The following is a 16236-nucleotide window of genomic DNA, read 5'->3' on the forward strand; positions in this document are numbered from 1 at the left end:
GTGGTGTGTGTGTGTGTGTGTGCGAGGAAGGGATGGGTGATGTTCATGTGTGCCCATGTGTATGATGTGGCTCTTTGCGGTAACACAGTAAAAAATGTGGCTCTTGGTCTCTGACTGGTTGGCCACCCCTGGCTTGAACATTTATTGCCAGCATCAGGTACAAGGCAGTAAACCACTATGGACAGGCTGCAAGCGCATTGCAGGGCACATTCATGCTCACACATAAGCTCATTCATGTATGCATCTATTTTAACTTACCGTAATCTGGGAAGTGTAAGGAAAACACCAAGTACCCAAAGAAACACTCATGGGAGAACCTGTGATCTCCATTCACCATTCAAAACCTAGGTTTCTAGAGCTGTAGGTCTTCCATGCTACAATGGTACCACGCTTCCCATAGGGTTTTAAAGTAAAAAAAATGTAAAAATAAAAATGTCTATCTGCAAAATATGTGTTTTTGTATCACTTTAAGTACTGTACACTTTTATTCTATTTAAAACTGTTTAACGCAATTTTATTTACAAATACAACCTTTGCCTCCAACTTTGAATAATTTAGTAGTAAAGAAAAGGCATATGAGTAGGTTAAGCATCTGGTAGTATAACTAGTCAAAAGTGTCTTGAAGAAGTGCATACTAACAAAAATATTGACCTAAACTGTCAGAATTAGCAAACACTCATTTTACCACACTCAAAACAAAAAGTTTGATATGTCACAGCATTTAGTAAAGGCGTATAAAATATGAGCTCCTTGTCTAATAACGAATAGTCTGACTATGGGTTGAACCCACCTCTTAATACCAGTGGGCAACTACAAAAACAGTGCATTTGAATAGTTTCCAGTGAAGCCATGCCACGAATATTTTTCAGGGAATAATTACAAGGCTCGAAGGCCAAATGCTCTTATCATGCTCCTGGCTTGCAAATAAATCTTTGACACACTGATGAAAGTCTTAACAGTCAGCTGAGGAGCTTAAGTTAATCTATAAAATATGGCATTCATTTACTTAATAAATGGCTGCAATTAAGTACACAAAAACTCTGAATTTTAGAAAACTCTTCTTTAGAAACTTTATATAATGCTCATCTGCTTTTATGCTAAAAATAAAAAGGGAACCAAAATGCCACAACAACTTACCCAAATTAAAATGGGTTTCAAATATGAAAGTAAAAAAATAGAAACACAGAATTAAGGAAATGTTATTCAACAATTCATCAAGGGTGATCACATTCTAAGTTCTTAGTGGGCAATATTTGTATTATTAAAAACATTCCTTATGCAACTTTACAGGATTTAACGTCTTTGGTTCACATTACAAGTTGCTAAGGAAGCCATCTGAAACTGGTTATCTGAAATATCCTCAAAAGAAATGACCTACCACAAAACTATTGATCTTTATTAAGTATAAATGATACTGCAGATACATGGCTATTTAGGTACTTTTTAGTGGGTGCCCTAGTTAAGTAATAGTGCAATGCCATGTGCTCTACCTGACAGTTCCATGCACTTCAATAGTCCATCCCCCAACCCAGTTTCAGGGGCTTAAGTGGCTGATCTCTGCCTCTTTGAAGAAGAGGCTGATTGGAAAGGGGAATAGTGGTCTCTGTGGTTATAAAATATTTTGCAGCAGATGATGGAAAATACATTTGTCCAAACATGGTATTTGTGTAAAAAAAAAATGATACTGGAATGATGGAAGGACTTAAAAGGATGACTAGACTTTGGACAGCTAAATAAAAAAGAGAATTAAATATTGTGGATGAAAAAAAAGTTTATACTTTTATTTTGAAAATTACTTAATGCTTTCACCATTGCATCTTGAGGTGGCACAGTGATTAGCACTGATGCCTCAAAGCTCCAGGCAACCAGGTTCAATTGGGGCTTGGTTACTGTTTCTGTGGAATTTGCCTGCTCTCCTTTTCTGTCTGGGTATTGTTCTGGATAGTGTTCTTCTCAGACCCCAAAGATGCACAGAGTAGGTGATCTGGTGAGTCTTAGAATGTGTGAGGGAATAAAAGTTAGTATGCCCTACAGTGGACTAGCACCATACCAATGGTTGGTCCACTGCCAAGAGGAAGGCTGAAAATGGATAGATGAATGTTTAATAACCAGCCATTCTGTAAAACTGTAAAGTTGAAAATTCTTAACTGTTTCAGAGATCTGTGATAAATATTGTATCAGTACTAAATATGTTAGTTGTAGTAGTATATTATGTTACTGTTTAGCTTTGTATTTTGAGTCAATTCCAATAAAATAGAATAGAAGTTTATATAAATAACTGTGTATTGGTCTCTGGGCTTTACTTTTGGTTTCCAGGCTGCAAAAAAAGACACAGCAGCATAGTCCACAGAAAAGTGACTAAGCTGATTGCATGACTCCAGGATATGAGTTATGAGAAAAGTTGTTGAACCTTTCAGTTTCAGCAAACATAGATTAAAATATGTCATGATTGAATTGGCTATCATTTTAAAATAAGTTCAAAAAGAACATGGGGGCGCAGTTCAAACTTGTTAAGGGTAAATTTTGCACAAATGTTTGGAATTTTTTTTTCACGCAGAGAACCATAGAAACATTGAATAAAATACTAAGCAGTGTGGTGAACAGTAGGACTCAGCTTGATGTTATTTTGGAGGAATTGTGTGGGTAGGATTGGTAAGCTTTGTTTGGCTAAACGGTCCATTCTAGCCATTTTATTTCTAAAGATCTAATAGCATTCAGTGTACCTTTCTAATCCAAGGATAATCAAGCACCAAACCTAAATCTTCTGCAAGAGCACTTTTAGTAGCTAGTGCTTAAATATAAAAAGAATCACAATGTTACATTTTAAAATTCACTGCATACTGGCAAGCTAGAATATGCCTTCCCATTACATAAGTTACAATTTGGTTAATTGTTTATTCAACAAATTTCTTTGCTAAGAATAGTTTACTTCACTGGTAAGTAAAATGCCAGATAGGGGCCCACATCACTTATCATTTTCCAAAGTATTATGGGTAAGAAGTCAAACTACAATGTCTGAGCATGAGGTAATAGGTCCCTTAGTGTTCTAACTTAGTTTTTGATAGCATGTCCAATGAGTGGCTGGTTATGAAACTAAGGGAGGAATGGATTCAGGCAGTAGTGGCAGATAGCTGTAGAGTTAACTAGAGAAAATAAAATAGAAAGCAAATTAAGAATTAAAGTGAGATCCCATTGTTTTCAAAGCTGTAGTCACTGCTCATTATAATTTACCAGTAATGACGCTGTGCAGTGAATACACTTGACTTGAGCATTCATAGTGTTCATACTCTTTCTCTGTACGTTTAGCATTCATTTGCTCAGAGGTTGATGCGCTTGCTGCTTCCTGAGCAGCTCTTCTTTTCTCCACCCTAGCAACCCGCTTCTTCTCTTCTTTCGTCTGCATTTTTTCATGTTAAAACTGATTAAGTCAGTGTTTGTGTTGCAATTACTTAGTACACATTCCTTAATTTTTCAGTTAAGCTGGCACTTAAGTCTTCAATCTGCCTCAAGAATGATTTAAGATATGAAGAGATAGGGGAAGTGACGGCAAAGGTGGTAGGGATGAGAACGGTGCCCGTACACATGCACCGCACGGCTGCCCTGCTGGCCGCTGTCGAGAGTCGATTCTACAATAAAATAAAAATAAAAAGAGGAATAACCTTGGAGGCCAATCATCACCCCGAAAGTGGATAGTAGACGCCACGTAGTACATGTGTACCAAATTTCTGGTCAATAGGTCAAACGGTTTGTGAGCTACAGGTGATTTAAAATCCTGGACAGACAAACAAACAGCCATGCAGTACCCTTAATGTAAGATGTCAGTTTCACATTATGCCTAACTGACCTGCAAATCATTTTTTATAAGAACACTGAAATGTATTCTTGGTGCTAAAAGAGAAAGAAAACAATTGCAGTAGGTTGTGCTCAATATACTAATATTAAAAAATTTTTATAGACCACTGTCAAGTCTTTTAAATTTTGCCAGAAAACGTATTCACAAAAAATATTTCAAAAAATGTTGTACCTTATAAAGAGGAAACTAATAAATGTTTCTTATATTATGTTTTCTTATACACTTTTAAACAACACTACAATCAAAATAAGTCTTTTTTTGCTATCTCTTCACCAAAGAATCTTTCTTGTATCCTCAAATGTCTTTGTCACATTGTAATTTAGAGCACAATTCCTTAAAATTTTGGTTCGTCTTGGGTGGCTGAATGCAAACAGATTCATCTTGTGCCAGTGCCAGTACCGACCACATTGACTGGTGTGTTTCATTGCTTAATTTTTTAGTAATTTGCATGGTTTAGGTTTTGTCTTTTTTAAAGTTGGCTGTACTAAAAGTGTCATAACTCTTCTTTTTTTCCAATCTGCTCCATCAAAGACAACCTATTTTTTTCCAATGTGTATGCTACCATAGCATGGAGCAAACCACATGTATCTGATTACATCAGGTTGTCATTAGGTCTCTAACCATTTACTCAAGACTTTTCTGATTATTGAATCTTCACAAAAAAAATACATATTTTTTCTGATCATGAATTAAACACAAAAAATATGCTGTGCCAGCTTTAATCCAAAGTCGCATTTCCCCCACTAATGAAAGCTTACAATTAAATTCTTTTAAATGAAGAAGTCGTGCAATACTCCATGAGCAAAAAATGACAAATACAAACTCAGCATCATATGTCACAAATTATAACTTTCTTTAAATTTGTTTTCCTTTAAGGTTTGTTTAATTATGAGAAGATGCACAGAGTTAAAAATTCCTCTAAAATGTACTTAATAGGGTTGTCACTTTCCACTTGCAAACATGAAACTAAAGTATCTGAGTGAAGTCGACTTTCTTAATATTATCATAGCAGTATACAATCTTACTTGAGAGGATTAGGCCACACTCCAGTCACCTTGGATCAAAAGCAATCCGTATGCCACTCTTTCCCATGGCTCCGTGAGCTGACCCAGCGCCAGGATCCACATCTGAGACTTGCTGGCAGCCATGTATCAGGGCCCACACATTTTCATCCAAACACATGGCACATTTTAAAAATCTACCAAAAACTCATTATTTTAATTTTGCTTTTTCGTAGCTACTTTTCAATTGTATTCCTAGTAGACTATATGGCCTTAGAATTATCATACCCTTCAGGGGTTCGCAATCTGTACTAATCCCCACTCTTTCCTGCTGTTTTTTCCAGTTCTTCTGTGTGGAGATCTGCTCCACCACCACCTGATCATAGCACCCTGCAGCCCCCTGAGATGATGGAATGAGCTGTCCACGAGACCAACTTCATCAAATCCTATCGTGAAGAATAAAAACTTAGAGGTGTGATTTAGGAACATTTATGTTTAGCAGAATGCCCATTGGGGGCTGGGTGGTCTTTTTGCCTTGGAACCCCCTGCAGATTAATTTTTTTTTCGCTAGCCTAACCAGAGTTTTTTTGTTTGTTTTTTTTTTTTTTGTCTTCCCTGCCATCTGACCTTATCTGGTTTTGTTGTTACATATTCTTTAATATTATAGTCTAATCTTAATTGTTTTTTGTTTTCTTGTAACTTTCTTTTTGTCATCCTGTAAAGCACTTTGAGCTACACTGTTGTATGAAGATGTTCTATAAAAACAAATGTTGTTTTTGTTGCAAACTTTCTTTTATGGTGGATTCTCCAGGATGCTCAGAGATGTTATTCCTGCCTCACAGCTGTAAGGTCTGCATGAGTTTTACATGGGCTGCTCATGTATTTATGGACTGATTGGTGTGAGTGACTGTCAGTGATTTTACTCATTCAAATGTGTCATAAGTTCTTATATTAAGATACTTTCAGCAAGAGCGACTCATTATGCATTTAGGTTAGGTTTGTGGTGCTTCAATCTGCTATTTCACACTCTCCTTTTATTGTTTTATTTATAATGTATGCATTACACAACATGGAAACTTTAATGTCTAGGTGATTTGGCTCTTTCAAAAATCTAAGGCTTTTATTAAAAATAAAAGCAGTGTAATCAGTTAACTTGAGGTTTATTTTAATTTGCACAAAGTACAATGAAACTCTTATGTACTCTTTTCCTTATGTTACCACCTGAAGTGAATCTCGTTCTGTAGGCTATATAAAATAACAGCACGGAATTTAATGGGCAAAAAGTAAGCACTATTTAGGAAAAAATAATCGTATGACTTAATCACCTATCTCTCTGTTATTACAAGCCATGGCAGGACGTAACATAAATATAAAAAATAGAATTGTAGAAGCAAAAGTAGGATTATAAGCAGAATATATCTTGGTGGTGGGAGCTTCTCAGGTTGTAATAACTCTGCCCAAGACAGCAGCTGTGAACAGTCAAGTGAACAGGAAATGTATTCTTACCTCAAGAAAATAGTTCCAAGAACCAGTAATAAAATAATTACTTCCAGTTTTTTTGTTATTACAAGGATACCTAATAAACATGGAAGGCATATTTTTCATGTTTGTGAAGAAATAACTTCAAGTTGAAAAATGTTAAAGACTTACTGTTAAAGGATTTTTTCAACACCCAATTAATTTTTAACAATCTATGGTTATTCATTGTTTTCACTGTGATTTCCAGCTTAGACCAAGTTTCTTAAATCTCTTTCTGACACATTATTTATTCAGCAATGTAGTGATTCTGACAAAAGATCTCTTTAGGCCCTTTGATGTTGATCTGGGATTCATCCGTACTTCTTCAGGTAGAATTCAAAGCATACAGTCCACCTAATTCACCTTTGCTGCATGTTTATAGTATCTAGGTCTTTGCACATAAGGTAAACACAAGTAAACACATCAAAGAAGCAGCATCTCTGTTTTCACTCATGTAACTTTGTCATGTTTCAGATTTTCATAACTTAATTAGCTATATCATTCTAAATTTGATAGGTAATGTAACATTGCTATATAATTTTTCAACTCAGTTTGAATAATATTTGGGATAAATAACAGGGATTTATGTAGGACAAGGCATTGGCACTATCCTCGTGGATGGAAACTTTATCATATGCTTCTGAAGAGGAAAAGGTTTTTGGATTTTTTTCTATTTAAATACCTTGGCACCCATTGGTTTAAAAGTCATGTGACCTTCTGCATTTTATTTCAATATTTCAGTATTTCCTCATAGTTTATAATTTACATTGTGATGAGGATAGATAGGATTAGAAATGAGTACATTAAAGAGTCAGCTCAAGTCAGAGAGGTGAGATTGTGTTGGTTTGGACATGTGCAGAGGAGAGATGCTGAGTATATTGGGAGAAGGATGTTAAGGATAGAGCTGCCAGGTAAGGGGAAATAGGAAGGCCTAAGAGGAGGTTTATGGTTGTGGTGAGAGAGAACATGCAGGTGGTGGGTATAATACAGCAAGATGCAGAGGACAGAAAGATATGGAAGAAGATGATCCACTGTGGCAACTCTTAACGGGTGCAGCCAAAAGAAGATGAAGAAGAAGAAGGGCAAGCTCTAGCTGGTCAATTTTCCCTTTGTTTGTTTATCTTTTTCCTGTTTAAACAAAAAAAAAATTGAATTCCTGTATTTTGATTAAAAATTGATTTATAATTATTGTTGTAATAATTTTTATAATATTTCTGTGTTTAAGACTTTGTCTTAAAATTCAATGCTATGGTATGGTAGGTAATTTTTAATTGGACTACATGTTCTTTATAAATAGACCAGGGTGGTTTTGAAATGGTGGTTTTCTTCCTCTTCCATTTGGATTAGCTCTAAATAGCTTGGTTTCTGAGATCTGAATCTGGGACAGTCTTCTATTTGAATGACTTATGTGGTACCAAGGCATACACATTTTTATTATATGGTATCGTTTGTTCTATATGCATTGACTTTGTCTTATGCATTGTAACTGTAATATTGGGTAATGTTACAATGTTTATATGCACCACTTATCTGTACACTGGCATGGGTAACATAAGGAATCCCTTCATTTTCTGCACATTTTATTGTGTTTTAGAATTCTTTTTAAATTAATAAATTTGACATTTTTGCCTATTAATCTACACCCAATAACCATTAATAAAAGAGTGAAAGCATTTATTCAAAAAGGTTTTCAAATTTATCAAAAATCAAAAACTGATACTTCTCAGTTTTATACATATTCATAACCATAATTCAATAATTTGCAGAAGCCCTTTTGGCAGCAATTACAAGTTTGAGTCTTCCTGGATTTAACCAGTTTATTCAATTCTTTTTTGTCAGATCCACTCAAACACTGTTGGATGTGAACAATCTGTAAACTGCCATCCTCAGGCCTCTCCACAGATGTTACATGGGGTTTAAGCCTGGGCTTTGGCTGAGTCACTCAAGGACAGTCAAAGTTTCTTCTGAAACCACTTCATTGTTGTCTTGGCCGTATGCTTTGTGTCGCTGTCACATTGAAAGGTGAACCATCACCCCGGGACAGGATTTCTTTACTCAAGAGGAGCTCTGCCTAACTGAGGAAGAGCTGCTGAGATGGTCGCCCTTCTGACAGGATCTCCTATCTCACCAGGGGCCTCATGTATAATCAGTGCGTATGCACAAAAATGTCGCATACGCCTATTTCCACGCTCACATCGTGATGTATAAAAACTAAACTTGGTGTAAAGCCAGACACATTCTAACATCAGCCTTAACCTCTGCATATGCAGGTTCTTGTCTTGGTTTTGCAAACCGATGGCACCCAACGTCAAAGCAGTACTACTGTTCCTGGGTGGTTTCCCTTTATTTTTTAGATTCACATCTCTGACGTGGCTTTATCAAATACACTGAAATTAAATGCATATCATTTATTAGTTTAAGGCACCTGATTGTAATCAAACTGTAACAATATAATGATGCACGGAATTTCCAAATTATTCCAAATACTATAACTGCTTTAGCGTTGTTAATCTCGGTGTACCACTCAGAGTATTTTAACCCACTGCATCTAAGTGTAGAATCACAGCTCTACAGCAGCTGATCAGAAAAAGGATTATTGGGTTACAGCATCTAGCACATGCTGCCTCGACCATGCGCAGTCTATTTGAACTACATCCATACATCAAATGCTTCAGAGCCTTTCCTGTCGGGACCTGGTGGTTCAGAAGTACAGTGATCCCTCACTATATCACGCTTCGACTTTCGCGGCTTCACTCCATCGCGGATTTTAAATGTAAGCATATCTAAATATATATCATGGATTTTTCGCTGGTTCGCGGATTTCTGAGGACAATGGGTTTTTTAATTTATGGTACATGCTTCCTCAGTTTGTTTGCCCAATTGATTTCATACAAGGGACGCTATTGGTGGATAGCTGAGAAGCTACCCAATCAGAGCACGTATTACATATTAAATAAAACTCCTTAATGATATAAGATATGCTTCCCGCGTGGTGCTTCGCACACAAAGCTCTAACAGCCCATATTGATTTTTGATTGTTTGGTTTTCTGTGTCTCTCTCACTCTCTCTGACATTCTCTTCTCCTGACAGAGGGGGTGTGAGCAGAGGGGCTGTTTGCACAGAGGCTGTTTGCTTAGAAGATACGGACGCGCCTGTAAAAATGCTGAAAGACTACCTTCACATTGATCCCTTCATTGCGGCCGCTTTATCGCGGTGCTTCCCATACTTAAAAGCCCAACAGCCCTATTGATTTTTGCTTGTTTACTTTTCTCTGTCTCTCTGTCATTCTCTGCTCTTGATGCGCGCACTCCTTTGAAGAGGAAGATATGTTTGCATTCTTTTAATTGTGAAAAGGAACTGTCATCTCTGTCTTGTCATGGAGCACAGCTTAAACTTTTCACTAAAGGGTGTTATTTCATGTCTAGAGGGCTCTAATAATGTTAAACAGGTTTTCTATGCTTTAACTGCGAAAATATTAGATTTATAAATAAAGAATCCTACTTCATGGAAATTCATTGATCTGTCTGAAGCAGATTAACCACGATAAACGAGGGTTTACTGTATAACTGTGCGGAGAAACAGTGTGGGAGAGTTTCTAAGGGCTTAAAATATATAAAAATAACCATACAAACATATGGTTTCTACTTCAAGGATTTTCACCTATCACGGGGGGTTCTGGAACGCAACCCCTGCGATTGAGGAGGGATTACTGTACGGTAGTTTCATCAAGCTCTATCAGTCTATCAAGTGCTCGCAGTAGAACTCTTTGTACTTTCTAACAAAGATAGCCAAGAGACATCAAAGGTTTGGGGCAGCCACTAACATAATTTGCCCTGGGTGTAAATGGGTATTATTTTTGAGCTGTGTTCAGGTTGAAGTCCAAAAAAGATCTGACATGAATGGGAAAATATGGCAGCTTTAAAGACCGTGACAGTAAGTGATGTCATCAGTGGCACCGGTACCGGAAGTGACTTCCCCTGGTCTGGCGCGGTACTATTATTATTCAGGTCCTCTAGCTGCCTCCCAATCGTACATGTGTGACAACGTATAAGTACAATTGCCTCGCTCTAAACTTTTGTACAGTTGTAATATTGCATAACCTTAGCCACTTATGCTCACATTTTGTATATTTTTCATTGTATTATTATTATTATTGTCGTTGTTGTTATTTTATCATTTTATAGGAAAATAAGTTTATGGAGGCTTTGCATATTGAATCTTATTGTACCATACAACAATAAAGGAATTCAATTCAATTCAATAAAAGAGCGCGCATATTTACAGATGATGACGACTGGCTTCTAAGTCGATTTAAATTTCCAAGCACGATCTTCTTGGAGGTTTTGATATCATTTTTAAGATTAAATGCAGTAAACTCTGTACATTACATTATACAGATACATTTTTTACGTCATTGTGGTAGCAATGAGCTGGCGCCTTGTTCCTGCCTCGCACTGTATGCTTGCTGGGACTGGCATGGCCGTGGATGGATAGATGGATGGAATAATTAAACATGTACAACAGAGATATTTCAGTGTTCCTTAAAAGTTTTGAAGAATCGGCATTCTAAGCTTACAGATGGCCTGACATTTATTAAAGAGCTGATTGTGTGGTGATTGGTTACTTGGAGAAAGAAAGGGAATAACAGAAATTGGGGGTTAGTACGTTTGAATGAGACAGTACTTCTGCAATAAATTATTTTATTCAGGGTCACGCACGGTGCAGCAAGCATCTACGCCAACGTACACTCATGTTTAATACATGCTTTAATTTCTATCATCCTGAAAATGATATTAAGTATACATCTTAGTATTTAAATTGTTCAGAGAGCTGTAATATCATGAATGTAATGTATTCTGTGTCCTGTCGGCGTAAGAGAAGCACGTAGTGATTCACACAGAGTATATAGAAGAACACAATACGAAGTATTTAACGTGCTATTTTAGTTACGATGAGATTTGAGAAACTATTTTTTTTCTTCTTTTCTCTGTACCCTAATACGCTTCCATATATCACGCAGACGGTGAGCAATGACTCGCCTTTTTATGGCGACTTTGATATCTAAGCACTTCTTTTTTATTTCGGGCACTGTGCAACTTCATAAACTTGAACTTTCAATAAACGTTCTTGTCAATTTGTTGTTTATAACACTGCTTAAACCAGAAAATAATGTTTTTCCTTGCCTCCACTTGGTATTTGCTGAAATTCTTCTGTTTTCCCCATGATTTTGCCATTGTCTTTTCACAGAACACTAAAATTAACGGGCTATTTATATTGATTTGCATATTAAAATATATGAAATTCTGGAAGGAGTCGGGGTGGGGTGGCATGCACATGCATTATTTTTCATGTTGACCAGGATTTATGTAGCAGAAGTGCGTGGAAGTTGGCATATGGACGGTTTTGTGCATCTGAATTTGTACACGCACCGTTATGAACGAGGCCCCAGGAAATATCTGAAGCTCTGTTGAGTGACCACTGGTTTTGGTTACCTCTCAAGTCTCTTCTTATTCAGTTACTCAATTTGGCTGGATGGTCAACTCTAGGAAGAGTCCTACTGGTTTAAAACATTGTTTTATTTCAGCCACTGTGCTCCTGGGAAGATAGATAGATAGATAGATAGATAGATAGATAGATAGATAGATAGATAGATAGATAGATCTCAAAGCTTAAGAAATACTTTTATATCCTTGACCTGTGATCTATGTGTCACCACAATTATATCACAGAGGTTTACACAGAAAAACACATCTTAAGAATAACTAAAGCAAACAGGATGTACTGCAACCTGGAATGCCACAGCAAAGGATATGGATAATTGATTATTAATTAATTTTTAAACATTTCCGAAAACATGTTTTCACTCTGTCATTATGAATAGATTGATGAGCAAAAATAGCAAAGGTGCCTATTATAATTAAATCTATAACACAATAAAGTGTGGAAAAAGTGAAGGGGTCTAAATACTTTCCAAATCCACTGTATATAGTACTATTAATTGATTTTGTGCTTGCTCTTTTCTGATTCCCATTATGCCCTATTTATTTTTTATTTTGTTGTTCTTATTGATTTGGTTGTTTCAGGTGTTTACATGTTGTTATATATAACTTGGCTTTAATAATGGTGGTATTTTTACTGGTTGTTATTTGGAATAACTTATATTGTATTTTGGCAGGTGTTAGCTCAATTGCATAATACTTTTGGATTATTCAAGTTGTATTGATGCATGTACTACCTTTTAGAATACAAGAGATTATATATATATAGACATATTTTATTGTGAAGGGTTGAATAAATGAAGTCCCAAAGAATAGTTAGGGTGCCCTGTTTAAAAGAAAGCACTCAAAAATAGAAAAGAAACAAGCACTTCAAATGACTCAATAGCTATATCTATACTAATAAAAGGCAAAGCCCTCACTCACTCACTCACTCACTCACTCACTCACTCACTCACTCATCACTAATTCTCCAACTTCCCGTGTAGGTAGAAGGCTGAAATTTGGCAGGCTCATTCCTTACAGCTTACTTACAAAAGTTGGGCAGGTTTCATTTCGAAATTCTACGCCTAATGGTCATAACTGGAAGGTATTTTTCTCCATTAACTGTAATGGAGTTGAGCTGGAAAGACGTGGAGGGCGGAGTTTCGTGTGACATCATCACGCGTCCCACGTAATCACGTGAACTGACTGTCAACGCAGTACGTAGAAAACCAGGAAGACCTCCAAAAAGCGCTTAAGAAAACATGCATTATATAATTGAGAAGGCAGCGAAACAATAAGAAGCGAGCGAGTGACATATACTACCATATTCATGAGTGCTGCTACCTCGGAAAGAAAGCAAGGTGTAAACCTAAACTTTAAATTAAGTTCATAGACAAGCTACGCTGGCGTTTCACATGCCCACAGGTAATGCGGGATACAAGTTTAATGAGAGGACGCAGGATATAAACGAGAGTTTTGATCACTTTGTAACTAAGTTAAAATTGTAGGTGAAGGGGTGTGCTTATGCAAATTCCGAGACTGTGTTTGTGGGGGATTGACAGTTAAGGCGGGTGGGGGAGTGACGTTATCATCTCCCCTCCCATTCATGTCATTTCGCTCAGAGCTGAGCTCCGCGGCTAACGCCGTCTTCCGAAGCAACTTCGTCACACTGCCACCAAATACTCACAGAAAAATCCACAAGTTAATACACACGCTGTCTCTAAAGTTCCTCACACTGAATCCTCCAGGCACTACTTACAAAAGGTTACATTGACAATCGTGTTACGTTATTTTTAAAATCTTTCCTTTTCTTAGCACAAGCACAGCTGAGAAGCCTTGATGCATGTGCTCCATAACGCGTTAAAAAATAATGCATTTAATCACACTTTGCATTACAAGCAAAGGGAGCTTTTGTCAATGCATGATTTCCTGGTACACCGATTACATTGATCAGCGCATCCCGATTCATTTTACCCTCGCACCACCTTAGTTTGAGAAGAAGTATGAAAAAATATGAGGTTAACACAGAAAAACAGATCACCAATTCAAGCTTTATGAATAATCGATTCGCCATCAATAATTGTTTTGGTAAAGCCATCCTCCTTCCATTTTATAATTTTTCAGCCACTAGCCATGATTAAATGAACGGTAAAAAATAAGAGCAAGCAAGGGTGACTTATTTAGGCAGGAATATATATGACAGCAACACTCATGACAATGTCAATCATGTTACGTTATTATTAAAATGTTTCCTTTTCTTTTCATTACTTCTTTAACACACTACTTCTCCGAGGTAGCGGGTATTTTGCTATATATATATAATATATGAATTACCTCCAAAGAGCGCTGAGACTTTTGATATGTACAAAAGGGGTCTCCTGCCCAGCAAAAGTCGAGCAGCCAGCGCGTGCATAGCTGTGCCGGCCTTTGAGACGCTGACTGCGCTTCTGCTTTAAGTCAAAGTGAGCACTTTTAATTTTTTTCATCCTCCCCCTGTGCTATAGCCCAGACAAGTGCAAACACGGGACCCCTTTTCTACACCACGGCAAAATAATATTAAGGCGATTCACACTTTCTTTTGCACGATATACGATTATGAGGTCCTAAACTCGGATTATGAAGACACACACGAGTGGAGGACTGACAGTGCCATCACAGCCGATTAATGGCGGGACGTCTCACCAGTCTACACAAGACCCACGCGACTGTCCCCAAAAGGCGATCATAACGTCAGCGAACACATCTCTCTATACTATATAAAAGAAAAAGGCAACTTTCCTTTCTTTACACCTTTTTCCTTTTATGCCAAACCAAAGCCTTTCTCTCTTAACACTGCAGAGGACACAAAAATAATTTTCTTTAATTGCCGGTAAGGCACATTACCAGAGGCACAAATTTGAGCGTTCACATAGAAAATGTAATTTCTATACCACAGCCGGCGTGTAGCGCCTTTCAAAAGGGATCTACTACCGTGAGATGATCCATATACATTTTAGCTGCTGTTAGTTACTTACCTGTTGTGTTACACAGTCTTTAAAATGTAGTTTACCCACAACCACTCCAGTAGTGCTCAATGTACCTGTACTTCTTAAAACGTTAATGTTTTACTGTTTAATAACTTATAGACTATATTTTATTATTTTTCCCTTGCACTCAGTGACCAAAGCTATACACACACATATAGACACATACAAACATACACACAAGTATATGTATGTATATATATATATACACACACACACACACACACACACACACACATACATACATACATACATACACACATATATATAATTTGTGTGTGTGTATGTATGTATTGTGTGTATATATGATGTAGATAGGTATGTATATATATATATATATATATGTGGATATGTGGATATGTATATAGATATGTAGATATGAAGATATGTATGTGTATATATAAATATATATATATATATATATATATATACAGTGGTGTGAAAAACTATTTGCCCCTTCCTGATTTCTTATTCTTTTGCATGTTTGTCACACAAAATGTTTCTGATCATCAAACACATTTAACCATTAGTCAAATATAACACAAGTAAACACAAAATGCAGTTTTTAAATGATGGTTTTTATTATTTAGGGAGAAAAAAAAATCCAAACCTACATGGCCCTGTGTGAAAAAGTAATTGCCCCTGAACCTAATAACTGGTTGGGCCACCCTTAGCAGCAATAACTGCAATCAAGCGTTTGCGATAACTTGCAATGAGTCTTTTACAGCGCTCTAGAAGAATTTTGGCCCACTCATCTTTGCAGAATTGTTGTAATTCAGCTTTATTTGAGGGTTTTCTAGCATGAACCGCCTTTTTAAGGTCATGACATAGCATCTCAATTGGATTCAGGTCAAGACTTTGACTAGGCCACTCCAAAGTCTTCATTTTGTTTTTCTTCAGCCATTCAGAGGTGGATTTGCTGGTGTGTTTTGGGTCATTGTCCTGTTGAAGATTGCTTCAGCTTCAGTTGACAAACAGATGGCCGGACATTCTCCTTCAGGATTTTTTGGTAGACAGTAGAATTCATGGTTCCATCTATCACAGCAAGCCTTCCAGGTCCTGAAGCAGCAAAACAACCCCAGACCATCACACTACCACCACCATATTTTACTGTTGGTATGATGTTCTTTTTCTGAAATGCTGTGTTCCTTTTACGCCAGATGTAACGGGACATTTGCCTTCCAAAAGTTCAACTTTTGTCTCATCAGTCCACAAGGTATTTTCCCAAAAGTCTTGGCAATCATTGAGATGTTTCTTAGCAAAATTGAGACGAGCCCTAATGTTCTTTTGCTTAACAGTGGTTTGCGTCTTGGAAATCTTCCATGCAGGCCGTTTTTGCCCAGTCTCTTTCTTATGGTGGA

Source organism: Polypterus senegalus, chromosome 3 (genome assembly GCF_016835505.1).
Source record: "Polypterus senegalus isolate Bchr_013 chromosome 3, ASM1683550v1, whole genome shotgun sequence".
Lineage (NCBI taxonomy): Eukaryota > Metazoa > Chordata > Cladistia > Polypteriformes > Polypteridae > Polypterus > Polypterus senegalus.